General features: G+C 39.1%; 1 long non-coding RNA gene across 2 annotated transcripts in view; it reads left to right on the top strand.

Moving 5' to 3' along the window:
- LOC142827227 (uncharacterized) overlaps positions 1 to 15,726 on the top strand; it is a 96,519-nt gene that overhangs the window by 25,244 nt on the left and 55,549 nt on the right. Inside the window, exon 3 of one of the 2 annotated variants that reach the window (XR_012901812.1) lies at positions 13,065 to 13,118. The exons of the other annotated variant lie outside the window; for it this stretch is intronic. This is a non-coding gene — a long non-coding RNA (uncharacterized LOC142827227). The remainder of the gene's footprint in view (positions 1 to 13,064; positions 13,119 to 15,726) is intronic. 2 annotated transcript variants of the gene reach the window in all.

Raw genomic sequence — 15,726 nt, forward strand, 5'->3', positions numbered from 1 at the left:
ATCAGAATAGATTATCTCTTCTTGCCTTGGAATCTACAAACCGTACGAATCTGTGATCTGTCCCTTTAAATACTAAGGAACAGGTCAACTTCCAAAATGTCCCTACAAGAATTCTATCCAATCAATAGGTCAGGGAATACAAGATCTAGTGAGACCTTATGATCATTCACTAGCCACTGCTATCAACAATCTGGTACCATTGTATCCCCTTATGTTGGATGATTATGGTTCTTCAAGCTCCAACAGATGTTAAGAGAAGGAGATTTGGAAATGTGTGTGATTAACAAACAGAGAGATGTAGTAGATACTAGCAAAATAAATAACTAACAAGCCTGTACCTCGGGTACAAGGTAGACTAAGTGATTCTATTTCTCTTCTGGCATCACAACTGAACCTCTCCACACCATGAATGGCTCTGTTAATCATGCCTTCTCTGAGGGCTTGCTTACATACAATTTTTATATCACTATATTTGTGTGGATACCAGTATAGTTAAAGCAGTACAACTATCTAGCATGGATGCAGTTATACCAGTACAAAAGTAGTTACATCACTATAGCTTATTCTGCTAAATCTACATTTCTAAACTGATAATAAATTTATCGTAATATGAACATGTATTTAGAGCTGCTCATAAATGCACATCTAATATCCCTCACTGGAAAAAACTACCAACCTACTTTACAGAGTGTTCCTAAATTCAATTAAAAATTGAATTCCCAAGGAAGATGTGCGTCAATTTTTATATCCCCAAAGATGTCCACTGCTACATCTTCTGCTGCTCATGCCAATATGTTCTCCTGAAGATGCTGAATAACTGCAAACTCTGGGTCTTCATGTACCAAAACAAACACTGCTGGCTACTTGGTTACTGAATCTTGAAGTGGTGAAGAAGGAAGTTTTCCAGAAAGGCAGAAATGGGGGTCACAGACTCATCCTAAATCATTACACTCACAGTACACACAAGGGAGCATGAAATAATCCTTGTGTTGCTAATAATAATGGGAAGGTGAAATTGGAGGAGGCAGAGTGCTGAACAAGACTAAGGGGATATCTAGTTACGCAAGCGTACGCAGTACAGTATGGTAGCTAAAATGGAATTTTAGGCTGTGTTTGAAGAGGGATCATATTTCAAGCTTGGAAAACAACAGACCATCTTTAAAGGGGTCTTGTGCAATAACATCTGGAACATAGAATTTAGGTATGACAACCTCATAGCCAGCCATATTGACAAACAAGAGGGACCTCAAAGAAACCGACTTAAAATGATAAGGGAGTCTGGAAGAATTGATCAGTGAGGAAAGATTTTAAAACCTTAACCATGTAACTTGGCCGAGTTACAACTAAAGGGGGAATGTGACTTAATTCTGTAAAAGTGGAGGTATAAACAACAGAGAGAGGGGACTACTGAATAACACTGAAGAAATGGGCTGTGCCCATGAAAGCTCATGATACCATCTACATGTTTTGTTAGTCTATAAAGTGCTATGAGATTATTTGTTGTTTTTTAAGTAACAAAAGTGTTTGAGTAGAGGTCATGGGATAAAAAGAAAGGGTAAATTTAGGCTGCAGTCAGGAAACGTTTCTTGATAGTGAGCTGTGGTATGCTGTTGAAGTTTATTGGGAGCTAAAAGAAACCCATTACTTGGCACAGTAAACCAGTCAAAACTCAGATAAAACCACAAAAGGAAAACACTCCTTTACTGATGGAGAGATAGAGTTGATGAACAAACAGGTCTTTGCAGTCATTAGCTTCAGCAAGCCAAATTAAATCTGGGTGTGACTCCATTCACACATCAGACTGTGTAATATTTAGGAGAACTACAGCTCAGGTTTGAACCTCTGGTGATGTTGTATTGTGCTTTAACAACTGCCAAAATCTCTAGGAAAAAGAGAAAAATCTGGGTTTAACTTTTGCGACATAAATTACTTTCTCCCAAAGCCAAAACAAAGCCCTTAAAATTATCACAGTGAGATTGTTTATATAAATTCATAAAGGAAAGGTGCAGATCACAAACAAACTTTAGTTTCATAGTTCATCTTTAAAACTCCAAAAATTAGACATACATGAATGTAAGTGATGCCAAGATCATGCCCGGTATTCTGAGAAGTAACTAGAAACCATTTAGTGTAGACCATCCATTAATATGACTATGCAACAGAAATATTCAACTCTGCGAATGTTGCTGAATTTAGCTGATAATTATTGTCTCTAGAAAATGTATTATATGATCTGTCCCTTCCTAATGAATATTATTTTGCAGTTGAATTAGTGAATTGGAGTCTTCTTTCTCCACACACTAGCTGACATATTTTTGCAACATTCATGACTTGCAAAGTATGGGTACCTTAAACCACAGCTCTTCCCTTGTTTCAAATGGCATGTAGTTATCCCCTTGGAAGTTCTGAGTGGTTGAGCAGAAGCTGCACTGAAGTCCCTGGATTTTTATTTGGAAATGAATATGTTCAGCATCTTGCAGGGCCAGGCCATGCAGTATAATTCTTATCCTTTCCCGATTGTCCCAGTTTTGTTCCATTAGCAGATGAAAGGCATCATATGCTTGACTGCATTATCTATAAATCTGGTGTATCTTACACAGGGCTAATGGCAATCTATAGTTTATCATGCTTAATGCTATCCTCTGGGAATAAAACAAAAGATGCTATTAGTGCATTCTCCCTTATTATGAAATTATGCTGTGCTAAACCGTGAGTGTATTTAAGACATCTGTGATTTTTCATTTTCAACTTTAAATATGAAAGTACTGTTAATTTGTTGACTAAAAATAATTTGCAATGGTTTTTTAGACTTTCCCCAGGTTCTATGCAGCCTTCACAGTGTGATTGCTTTATTTGGCACATCTTTGTGCTTATTTACAAGGTGATTCTTTTATACAATCCCAGTGATAAAAAGTCAATATTGTAATGACAACATTGCAGAAAAAGACATGTTGTGGTGGTTCATTCTTCAACATATTGATGGAATATAGCAATGGCAAAATTATCATAAATTTACACCTAATACATTTAGGGTGATAAGCAGAATACAACAAACTCATTTCTTGAATGTTATGACAGAAACAGTTACATGTAGCTGCTAGGAATTTCAAACTATGAAATTTCAGACATGCAGTAGAATGTATCCACTTGATGAGACAACATATTGCTCAATATTTACATTATTTCCGTTATCTAATTCAGCCAATTAAAAATATTGATATAGCTATCTAATTTCATTAAGATCCTACATGACTATAAAATTAGCCAAAAAAGCAAAGCTAAAATAATAAGTAATGACGTTAACACTGATTTCTAAGACCCCATTGCAGAATTACCCAGGTCTGCTGTATACTACTGATTGTAACCATTAATCACAATCTGGCACTGGTCTTGCTTAGGGCTATTTCTTTCCCCTCCTCCCTCATTTTAATCTCTGAATTTTTATTTTGAAAATTTCTCTGAAGTTTGTTATACAGTGTTAAGTTTCCACAATTGTTTTGTATCATCAGGTTCAATTTATGATTACTTTCCATTTACTCAGATACACAATAAGGTAGGATCTATATAGGATAATGTGGAGCTTTCTACCTTTAGGACTGAAGGAGTTTATCTAGTCTTGGAACAAGACATTGGTGCTTGAATTCACAGAGTTTGGGGGGGTTTCCCCCTGAAATCCTAGTTATCCACCAGTGTTAAGTGTCCTCTTTCAACTGTCTGGCTAGATACGTCTAGTGTTATTTTTTAGTTTTGGAGCGGAACCTTTTCACAGAAAATTAATCTTAAAATCTATACAACCGGTCCCTGGCTTACGAACAAGTTATGTATCAAACACTAGGTCGTAACTCGATCTGTTCGTAAGTCGGATTACATTCACTTACGTATGGCCGCGCTGTTCATAAGTGCAGATTTTGTTCGTAACTCGGGTTCCAGCTGCATAGGAGGTTGGTCGTAAATACGAATGGTCGTAAGTCAATGTGTTTGTAACTCGGGGATTGTCTGTAGTGTCTTTTCTCCACTAACAGTGTGCAGGAGAATAGCTAACACATATTAGTTACTTCCATGTAAAAACATCATTCTCGGCAGTGAAGGTGTGCTCATCTGTCTTACTCTGGGAAATTACATCATGTTAGATCACATACCCTAATGTAAAACACTCTGTATAGACATGGTCATGCTCAGATGACATGTTAAAAACGACTTCTGCTTAGCAACATAAAGTGCTAAGATGTGTTTAACATCACATTATTGAACACATTCTAACAAAAGATTTCTTAATATAGATTTTCTGTTCCCTTAAGGCATAGTGCATGTCTTTTCTAAAGTGCTTTCATGAGGGATAATGGTGAGTGGAATAGAAGAAGAATTTGTGTAGAGGAATTGTCATTTCCCTCTCTGATTCTTAAGAGGCAAACTTGTGCACTGCTTTAGTATAATTGGTACATGCACCTGGATGTGAAGTGGATGGAGCACATTTTATAAATTGAAACATAAACTAAATCAATATACTGGCACAGATTGCTTTGCTAATTAAAACAAAAAAACAAAAAAACTTTGCCATCATAGGAAAAATCAAGACTTTCAATATAGATATAATTGGAACATTGTTAAAGACAGCTTTTAAATCAAACTCACAGCAGCTGGCACTGGACACTTTATGACACTATAAAAGATGCCAATTTACCTCTACATGTTACTATAGTTCTTTTGTCTCTGTCATGTTTTGACCAATCACATATTTTTAAAGATAGCATTAACATTTTCAAATTTTATTAAGGAAAAAAGTGACCATCTGAACAATACTGGCTTCCTTTACCTGCATAACCCCTCACTCTATACTAAAGATAGCCCTCAATTGCCAAAAAGACAATTGGCTTTTTAGTAGTAGACGTTTGGTTTTCTGGATGAAAGCCTTTTTCTGCAAGTCGTGTGCAAAACTTAACAAAATTTCACAATAATTGATTCCGAGCCTCAGGTGCAGAAGTAACTCTAGTTGCTCTTTGGACTCCAGGCATCCTATTCTGGTTCTATTTGGTAGGTCTTCAGTGTGATAAAAATCCCACAGGACTGTGTGTCAGAGTCTGGGTTAGCTGACTTGGGTACTGTCATGATTATGAGAGAGGGTTAGCAGCTGGGGGAGTAAGGGGTTAATTACACCTAGCTAGGTGGAGTGGCCAATAGAAATGTAGGTAAGACTTTCAACTGGGACAAAGGAATTTTGTTTTTTCCTCCTTTGTCTCTGGGGGGTTTGCTCTGTAGCTACTGAGAGAAACAAGCATGTCTCTCTCTCCCTCGAAGAAAAGACTCTTTCTTCACTTTCTGTAAGTAGGGTAAAGTTTAGATAAATCAGTTAGGTTTTATTGTTTTCTCTTTGGGGATGAGGTCTGATGTCTGGGCACACTTTAAGAAACGGTTAGTTTTTCTCCGTAACTAAGTTACAACTTTGTCCCAGTTGAAAGTCCTACCTATATTTCTATTGGCCACTCCACCTGGCTAGGTGTAGTTAACCCCTTAGTTCCCCAGCTGCTAGCCCTCTCTCATAATCATGACAGGTACAATGGACTTAGGTGGTGTAGCTGAAAAATTTCAATACAGATGTTTGAAATTGGGCGGGGAGTCCAGGCCATTGACTTTTTATCATGGTGTAGATATATTCGCTAAAGTCGATGGCGGTGTTGCTATTGATGGCATCGAGGTCAGGATTTCAACCTATGTCTTTAGTTCTTACAAAAACAAAGAAAGTACAGTCTTCTAGAATGTGGGAGGTTGGTACTACAAGTTACACTCAGTTTTGACATAGGTACTGTGCATGCTACCTCTCACGAAGCTATGTGACTGACTACAGCTCCTTTGCTTTCTAACCATGGCTCACTTTTTCATAGAGACTGACTGTCATGTCAAATTGTGCCAAACAGTGGGATACTCTTTTTAATCAGGATTGGTGCTTCAACCTTGCAGAAGTGAATGAAAGGAGGTCTTTCACTGTACCACCTGCTTTCTGATGTTTTTCTTATTTGTTGTTTCCCTTGCTTTATGAAGAACAATTAATAATCAGCTCCTCAACCAACTGCTAGTTCTTTTCTCATTTCCCTTAGTTTCTTAGGCTGCTTCCATCTGGTCCTGAGGCTTATCCCCTTTGAGATTCAATAACTTGATTACACATTCCTTATTATGGTTCCTGCAATGTGCTACACGGCATGCATACAACAGGACTGGTGGTTTAGAAATTAAGGGAACTGAAGTTTATGTGATGAATTCAGTATTTCTATACTTCACTTTGAAGCTGCAGAGCTGTTCAAATGTTTTCAGCAGCTCAAAATATGCCCATGACTCTTAGAGAGAGCTCACATTTCCAGGCAGAACTTGATTACACATTCCTTATTATTATTTCCTGCTATGTGCGACACAGCATGCATACAACAAGATTGGTAGCTTAAAAGTTAAGGGAATGGAAGCGTTTGATGAAAATTCAGCACTTTATACTTCAATTTATACCCAACTCCGTCTGCCTTCCAATCAGATGGGGAATCCAAATCCTCTGCTTAGCGAGGTCAGTGCATTTGAGCATGATCTCAGAACATGATACGTACAGTCCTGCCAGCTTTTATTCATACAATATGGATAACAACATTTTGTTACCCTGAATTTAGCACTAAAGTGATTTGTAACCCGACACCAGCCAAAATTGAGAACTTGTGCAACTCAGCTCTGTCTGTTAGGGTGTGTCTATTCAGCACAGTTATTTCGGAATAACTGACATTATTTCAAAATAATAACATGAGTGTCTACATAGCAATTCCATTATTTTGAAATAAATTTGAAACCACGGACAGCTTATTCTGACTTCTGTAAATGTCATTCCACAAGGAATAACGCCTATTCTGAAACAGCTATTTCAGAATAGCAATAGTGTGGACACTCCACTGATGCTATTTCGAAATAGCTCCTCCCCAGGACCATTCAAACTAATTACTCCCCAATGCCTCTTGGGGCTCTAAATCGAGGTAGCACGACCACATCAGGGAAGCCCACCCTGGACTAATTTGGAGGCTTCCCTGTAATGTAGATGTCCTATTTCAAAATAAGCTATTTCGGAGTATTTCTTCTGGAATACAGGCAGTCCCCGGGTTACATGGATCCGACTTACATCGGATCTCTACTTACAAATGGGGTGAGGCAACCCCGCACTAGCTGCTTCCCCCCAGCAGACCAGGGAGACGCAAAGCTAGCGCCTCCCCCCCCCCCCAGCAGACTAGGGAGACGCGGAACGGCTTTTCTCAGCAGACACCTCAGCTTGAGAATAAAGGACTGAGGGAAGTGAGGTGTGGGAGAATAAAACTGAGCTCTGGAGAAATGTTTGGCTAGAGTTTCCCCTACAATATGTACCAGTTTCGACTTGCATACAAATTCAACTTAAGAACAAACCTATAGTCCCTATCTTGTACGTAACCCGGGGACTGCCTGTAGTTTATTTTGAAATAAGTGGGCAGTGTAGATGTTTCCTTAGATACTTGGACAGAGTAGGTGTGTTTATGTAAATACAGCCTTGAAGTCTCCCCTCCCCCCATTCCCAGCTCATCACCCGATGCCAAGGGAGAGTTTATACAGATCTCTCACACTCACACTCACACTCACACACAACCTTTTCCATTTTTTTTGCCTTTCACAAAAATTAATAGGATTTCTCCCTTTGATATCTGGAACACTCCCTGAAATGTCGCAGTTGACCAGATACAGCGTTCAGAACTCATTACCTTACAGAAAAAATAATCCCACTGATTTGAGTCTCACATTGCTCTGGCTACTAGGAAAGCATGAGAGACATAATATGCCTGGAGTACAAAAAAATGATTTCTGCAGAGTTCCTGATGAAGTCTTATTCAGAGTCTTTACCCATGCCAGGATTCTAGGACGGGGGTAGGATTTCTTGTCATTTTCACTCTCCTTTTTAGTAAAATATGGCACAGCAGACAAGGAGGTGTGTCCAGAAGCAGGCAGAAGGGAATTCTGGAAGGATGGGCCCCACCAAATCTCAGATACAGACTTGTCAGTCTACTCCATCCCTAGACAAGCAGAGAGACAAGGAAAGGAAGCTCTAGTTATCATCACCTTCCAACAGGGGAATACAACAACATTGCCTCTTAGTATGGAAAGAATCACAGAAATTTAGGTCTGAAAGGAATGTCAAGAGATCATCTAGTCCAGTTCCCTGCCCTCAGGGCTAAGCATTATCTAGACCATCCCTGACAGGTGTTTCTCTAAACTGCTCTTAAAAATCTCCAAGGATGGAGATTCCACACCCTCCTTGGGCAATTTATTCTAGTGCTTAAATACCCTGACAAGTAGGAAATTTTTCCTAATGTCCAACCTAAACCTCCCTTGCTGCAGTATAAGCCCATTGCTTCTTGTCCTATCATCAGAGGTTAAGAAGAATGTTTATTTCTGCTCCTTCTAACAACCTTTCATGTACTTTTCCAGGGTAAACAAACCCAAAATTTTCACTCTTCCCTCATAGATCATGTTTTCTAGACCTTTAATAATTTTTGTTGCTCTTCTCTGAATTTTCTCCCACTTGTCCACATTTTTCCTGAAATGTGATTCCCAGAACTTGGACACAATACTCCACTTGAGGCCTAATCAGTACAGAGTAGAATGGAAGAATTACTTTTTATGTCTTGCTCTAGAGAAACATTTGTTCTATAAGAAAGCAATTACAGAAACCTTTGTTAATGGATGAGGTCTAAAGGAAACAAAGAAGGCATCTTCAAAAGAAACAGATTTGCATCCATGTGAAATTACTACTGTTTTACACAGGAACAAGACAGTGTGTTTGGAAGATGTTACCTTAGAATGGCAGCCTGGTATAAGAAAAGGACTCCAGGCTAGAATATCTCAGTTCTAATAATTTCTGCCATTGACAAAATGAGATCACTTTTAGGTGCTTCATTTTTAATGCAGATAGAGAATAAAGATATCATTTACTCATAAACATTGTAGGATTCTATTTGCAAAGCATGTTGAAGAGATAAAACACTTTAGTCAGTGGCAGTGCCAAATATTACTTGTAATACATTTCTAATCCAGTCTAGAAAAATAATTAAGCCTATATCCAGTTTAGAAAAAATAATTAGGTCTAGAACACCTAACAAATCTGAATGCGGAGAGAGCCATTTCAGTCCCCTTTTTTATAGCACCGTTCTCCTTCACCACACTGCAAGAAGGCTTTGTTGCTGAGACAAAAATCCAGGATGTGGGAGAGGACAGAGATGTAGAAGTCTTAAGGTTGGAATGGCAAGAGGAGAAAATGTTTGAGCAGTATGAGAAAGTTTGACTGGTTTGAGGGTGCATGGGTAGAAGAGTGTAGAGAATCAGCAGTGAGGACAAATATTGTTGCACATGATAAGGCCAAAAGAGGCTATTATGATCATCCAGTCCAGCCTCCTGATGACATAAGCCATAGGACTTCACTGAATTAACTTGTTTGAATAAGAGCAGGTCCCTTAAGGGGGGGGGGGAAGGGAGAATCAAAATTCAACCAAACCTGATTTAAGATTTCTACTGACTGAGAATCCACCATAACCCTTGTTACATTGTTTCAGTGTTTAATTATCCTCACTGTTAAAAGTTCACACCTGATTTAAAAACATTAGAATGGCCATACTGGATCAAACCGAACCATTATCTAGTTTTCTAAAGTGATCAATGCCAAGTGCTTTAGAGAGAGTGAACAGAAAAGGTAATCATCAAGTAATCCATCCCATTCTATCTGGCAGATAGAGGCTGGAGACTCAATCCCTGCCTGTCCTGGCTAATATTAAATTCTACTCTGAATTTCTACTCTAATTTCAACTTTCAGCTACTGGGTTGTCTTATACATTTGTCTGCTAGTTGCTAGCCCTTTATTCTCCAGGTAGGGACTTACAAACAGTGCTCAAAAACTGCTGATCAAGCCTTAAAATGATACCATTGAGAAGAGCACTTTTTATACGAGATGTCATTTTTTGTGTACTCTGAATGGCATGTTTTCAGAAACAGGGAAGCACCCTGGTTCCATATGAAGTATATTATCTTAGAATAAATTTAGCAAGTATTGTTTTGCAGAGTTAGTATTTATTATTTTGGAAGGGTGATAGATGAATTGAAACACTTGCTATTTTAAGGGGAGGACACACTTGATAAAATTATTGTAGAGAAACCATTATCCTTATAAAAAAAATCACTTTGCCAGTGACTAGGGGATTCCACCATCCTAACTGAGGTACAAAACATACAAAACAAAACAAACAAATAACAGAGTAATTCAGAGTTTTGAGATGCTGTTCAATTGAGGACGGAGGATGCAGTTTCCATTTATTGTGCCTGATGTTTCTCTGCTCAATTCCTTTCCCAGCAACTATAATAAAGAAAGGCAGTTGAAACATAATCCAGACAAGGGGACTGCTGGTGAAAGAGAGATCGCAATAAACCTGAAACATGAGAGAAGTTCATGTAGGATAACATGAAGCAAAAAGCTAACCAAACGTGCTGTTTTCATTTCCTTTTCCACATGCCATTTTGTATCACAGCTTTTTCTAGTTCAATAATTATGAAAAATATTAGGAAATATTTTCATAAATAAAAGCCCCTGAATTTAGGGGCTATGCTTTGGAGAATCAAATCATTTTCCTTCATGAACATTGGGACAAAGATTGCTACTTTTCAAAATTCAACCGCTGAAAGTTCCATGAATTTTAGAATGAATTATCATTACTCAAAAAATCATACTGTGTATTAGTAATTATTTGCTATCCATCTTATTAAAATATTGGTCAGGATTGTCATAACTTTTAACAATGTGAGATCTATGATCAATATTATATTGATAAATTATTAATAAATTCTAACACTTGGTTACCATAATAATAAACAGACTTTAAATATTTTTGTATTTGTGTCCTCATCTAAATATGACACACACAAGTAAAGTTCCTTTCACTTTCCCTTAATTTTCTTCTCTAGCTTTTTGTGGAATGACTTCATAGAACAGCATAAAGTACAAATCTGTATTGTTTTGACCTGGAAGTGTTGACCTTTGTTAAATAAAGAGGCATTGTTTTCTGCCTGGGGACCAGATCGTCTAATTGCAGAAAGATGGCTGTGACACAGCTGGTGTATGGGTTTGTTCCCAAGGTAACTCTTCCATAAAAAGTAATTCAAAATCAATCACTTGGTTTATAGAAACAGAGCAGGTGCTCTGTGCTCCATTAGGGGGAAATATTGTTTGACATCAGAGGGTAATGTTTTAATTCAAATCCCACCCCCCTTAGTAAAAAAGAATGAAGTCCTTTGTCAGTGTCTGTTACAGCTGATAGGAACATAGCTATTTCAGTTTGAAAGGTATTCAGGGATTTCTGTTGTGGTGTACTTGAGTTAGCCCTCTACCCTTGCTCTCCAAATTTCTCCTTGAACCCAGAAAACTTGATAGAAAATTGGCTGAAACCTTTTTAGTTTTCCCAGTGTTGATCTAAAACCACAGGGTTAGGGACTAATGGGCTATGTCTACACAGCAGCGTTATTTCAGAATAACACCAGTTAGCAAGCATGTTATTTCAAAATAAATTTGAAATAATGGGCTTCTTATTCTGACTCCTGTAACCCTCATTGTATGAGGAGTAAGGAAAGTCAGGGGAAGGGTGCTCTATTCCAAAATAACTGTTGTGTAGATAGCTTATTTCAACTTTTGGCGCTATTTCAACGTAAGCTATGCAATTAGTGTAGCTCAAGTTGCGTAACTTATTTTGAGTTTAGCCCTGTTGCGTAGACGTGCCCAGGATGATATTATTGATAACATCTATTACACCATAAAGTGCCTCTCACAGAAAAATCTAAAATTGTTCAAGGAAAAAAAAAAGATCTTTTAGTTTAAGAATTTTTATTATTTTTATTAAGAATTTTTATCTGATTGAATTCTGTGGGCCTCTTTCTGTTTAAATCAGTGGGAGCTGAATTGGGCACTTAATAGTTAATTATTGTAACAGGTATGGAAAAATTCCTAAGCAACCAAACAAATTCCCTCGGGCTACCCCTTTCTGAAAACAAACTGACAAAGGGAGAAAATGGGCTGGTGCCCTTTTTGTTTCTTACATGGATGAAGGCCTGAAAGGGTTTCCCCCTCATCCTCTCCACATAACTCATGTTCTTTTCCTGCTTCCTTTTTACTTCTGATATTGGTTCCAAACGAAAACCTGGAACGTGCTATGATTTAAAAATATTAGATATTATCAGGAAAATGAAGTTTAGGGCTAGAGCCACAATGGGTACTTAGACTCAGTGTTACAAAACAGAATTTTTAGGTGCCACAAGTGGAATTCACCACTTTATATTAGGCACCCAGGCTCCCTGTACACTTCATGGGGAGAGTTAGGCAGATTAGAATGAGATCCACAAAAGAAGCAAGCTGAGTAGGAATCTAAGCAGTAGAAAATGCCGAGGAGAGGGGCAAGGCCTAATCCCACTTCTACGAAGCCCAACTCTCTTTCACAGTAGGCACTGTGCTCCCTTTGGGACTCATGGCTGTGAACTCTTTCCTGCAGTTAGGTGCTTACAACAAGTCAGTCTGTTTTTGTTCACTAGCTCTGTGGCTAGAGCACTCACTTTAAACAGGGGTTAAGCTTCCCACTTTGCTTGATGTGCAGGAAGAATTTGAACACAACTCTCCCACTAACGTGCCCTACCCTCTGCACTTTGATGAATTCTGGGGGCACTCTCACTGTCTCCTGTTGAACCTTGTTTCATTTTCTATAAAATATTTAAATAGTCCTTGGAGCAGGAACTTGGACTTGGTCATTCAAATGAATGCCCCTACTCCTGGGTGACAGAATCATTGTCACTTTTGTGCAATGAATATTTAGTTAGTTATACAAAGTTGAGCAGTTTCAACATGAGAAAGAAACAGAAGCCAAAGTGGGGATTTGAGCCTTCATCTTGTGTTCTAGGTGACAGGCATATTGGTTTGGGCAGGGGAGGGGGAAAAGAATGAGCAGAAAGGTGAAAGGAAGCTACCATCTTGTCTTCTTTCTTTGTTTCAGACAGATTTGATCCTGCAAGGCACTGAAGTGAAATGTGATGGTCTATCCCTGGCGGTAAGTGTAGGGATGGTGCAGTAAATTGTTCCATAGTTACTATGGGCAATATTGATTCTGGATGACACATTGCTCATGAAGATGCCAAAGAGTCAGATGAGGCATGTGCTCAAGGTGGCTCAGCGCCCTTTGGGCCCTTTGTCTGTAATTGGCCTCTTCACAAGTATGGTGCCATTACAGCTCACTGTGAGGTGTCCTTCTGAGAAATATTTTGGCAAAACTCAAGGAATACCTGTTTAAAAGCCTTCTTGAGGCTGTGTGAGATGACAAAAGGGAATTCTGTGGAAAAATCAGTGTAGTGATGCAAAGGAGGAGTGTAGTTGCTGCTTCCTGGGTCTGATGGCTAATTCAAATGCAAATACATCAAGCCAGTAAAAAACCATCTCTTCCTTCTCTACATCTGAATCCAAGCACCATATTCAAGCAATTTATTTTGGACTTGAATTTGCAGACTGGAAAATCAAAGACCTACATATTCAGAAGTTTACAGTACATGTTTCAGAACATTTCACCAACTGATACTGTATGAACAGTTACTGGTTTAAAAAACTGCACTTTTATTTTTCTTTTGGGAATGCTAGAAGTTTGTGTGCTCATCCCGGTGAAATATATTTTGTTTTTACTATTGTGTTGTCTCTTTTTCCAGAACTGCCAGTGCAGCAAGTTGTTCAAAAAAACCAGTTACTTCAAAAGGCAATTCTTTAATTACACAATTCTGACAACTGTTATGAGACAGGAAAGGAAGAAAAAGGGCAGGACATTCTAGGCCTTCAAACAAATATATTTTAAACAAAAGCCAAGAAATAAAACAGCTACCTGAGCTCCCTTCCACATCCTCAGTGGTTTTCTCCAGGCTCATCTGAGCTGGGTCTGCATCACCCTCAACTAGCTGTTGTCTGTCTGTAGTATCTGCATCCTCTATATCTTTCTCCATTGCTGTACACTACTCAAGTTCCTTCATTTGGATCTTGAGGTGTTTGAGGGTGAGGTCCCAATCACATATGGAATCCAGTTCTGCATAGAAGTGGCAGATAAGGTACCATCCCAGATTTTTTTGTTGTCTTCTTTTGCTTTGTTGCTACCCTCTTTTGCTTTATTGTATGATTACTTCCATTCCTTCCCCTTGGTCTTGCATTGGTGCTCATCTTAGTTGTAGCTCAGCTACTACATGACCTCTGCAATGTCTTTAGGGATGTATTTATTTCTGAGGTTGTCACAGCTGGGCTTTAACAGTTCATTCTCCCTTCATATGTATTATTTCCAGGACCAGACAGCAATATGAAGTTTAGCTGGTAAATAACAGAGGACAGTCACTGATACACTATGGGACACCCGGTGCTTGTTGGTAGTGCTGCTAGTGGGCATGGCAGTTCTCCCTCATGACAGTAGCAGCCTCCTCTTGTCTCTTGGCCTTCTAGCCAGATCAGTTCCAATTCTCTCCCCTTTCCCTTATACAACACAACTCAGCTAGCATGTGAAAGGGGGAAATACCTCCCCCTCAGGCTGCATCAGAAGCAGGTATCCCTCCACTCAGAAAGGTATCTTCAGGCAGTTGTGGATGGAAGGGTCCTGCCTTCTCTCAGACATTGCAAGTTAAACATCCTTTCTCCTCCCTGGTCTGCCCACTAATGAGCTGTTTTGCCTCCTTTTAACTCAGGTTATACATCTCTTGCACATGTGGCAGGGCGGGGTTTTCTGAGCCCAGTGCAGTTCCTTAAACATGCATGGCCAGGTGTGAGCTTTGACCACTGCACCACACAATGTGATCTGGATCACTTGGGAAGCTGGGCAGAAGCAAACAATATGTGTTTTAATACAGCTACATGTAAATGTGTACATCTAGGAGCAAAGAACATGGCTACATCTACACTGGCATGATTTTGCGCAAATACTTCTAACACAAGAGTTTTTGCGTTAAAGCATTTGCACAAAAGAGCGTCTACACTGGCATGTGCTTTTGTGCAAGAGATGTGCTTTTGCGCAAAAGCATCCATGCCAGCGTGGACGCTGTCTTGTGCAAGAAAGCTCTGATGGCCATTTTAGCCATCGGGCTTTCTTGTGCAAGATTTCATGTTGCCTGTCTACACTGGCCACTTGCACAAGAGGGCTTATCCCTGTGCGGGAGCATCAGAGTATTTGTGCAAGAAGCACTGATTTTATATATTAGAACGTCAGTGTTCTTGCACAAGTACTCGCAGCCAGTATAGACAGGTGGCAAGATTCTGAGCAAAAGTGGCTGCTTTTGCACAAAATCATTGCCAATGTAGACACAGCACATATGTATAGGATGGGAGGAAGCCCTGTGGCGCATAATCAGCTGGACATCAACTCCCAATGCAAAACTTTGGCCAAAAGAGCTATTGTGTTCTTTGGATAAATAAAACAAGGGAATCTCAAACAGGAGAAAGGAGTTCATAATGCCTCTGTTGGGTTGAGGATCTCTGGATTTGAAGCCAGTGTGGAGGGTGGGGCCAACTTCCCTTACAAGTCACTGCTGTAGTAACACACTAAGGCTATGTCTATACTGCAGGCTTCTTGCACAAGAATGGCTGTTCTTGCACAAAAACTTGTGAAGTGTCCATACTACAAGCCAACTCTTGCGTAAAAA

Source organism: Pelodiscus sinensis, chromosome 2 (genome assembly GCF_049634645.1).
Source record: "Pelodiscus sinensis isolate JC-2024 chromosome 2, ASM4963464v1, whole genome shotgun sequence".
Classification (NCBI taxonomy): Eukaryota; Metazoa; Chordata; order Testudines; family Trionychidae; genus Pelodiscus; species Pelodiscus sinensis.